A 649-nucleotide genomic window follows, 5' to 3' on the forward strand; every position below is an offset into this window, starting at 1 on the left:
TCCCCGAACAATGTTGGTCACTGTCACCAGCAACTTGATCCTTCTCCTTTTTTTTTTCTTTTTTTTTTTTTGGTATGTGTGTGTTTTGTTCTTTGTTTCTGTGTGTTTTGTTTTTTAAGTTCTTCATTTGAATAATAGCTTTATTAATAGAGTGCTGTCCCCCGCTCAGCCGTCGTGCTCCGCCAGGCGTGAATCCGACCCGTCCTGCTTTTACAGCAGTTGTAACGTGAAGACAAGGTTTGTGCTGCTTTAAACACAGCCAGGAAAGCTGGTGTCGCTGCTTTAGAGTTACAGAGCTGGTGATGGGAGCAGGATTCAGGCTGGCTAACAGCAAACTTTTCTGGTGGGTGCACGTGGAGATCCCTGGACATCCAGCACTTCTTACCCCAGCACACTTAACCGAGAGGCTCGCCCTTGTTCCTGCTCCTGAGAAGCTCAGGGGTGGAGGCAGACCTCTGTGCATTTACCTTGCTGTTTCTGGCTTACTCCTTTATCTCCAGCAGACCTCCACTTCTCCTTACAGTGCCAGCCAAGCCCAGTCCCTACCGATCCCTCCATCAAAGAGCCAAGCTCTTTGCTGAGCAATCGTAGTGCCAAGAAAGGTGGATCGGCAGGAAAGCAGTGAGAGCATCCTACTTCTCCCAGCCTT

This window comes from Netta rufina, assembly GCF_964035555.1.
Source record: "Netta rufina genome assembly, chromosome: 4".
In the NCBI taxonomy this organism is placed as follows: Eukaryota; Metazoa; Chordata; class Aves; order Anseriformes; family Anatidae; genus Netta; species Netta rufina.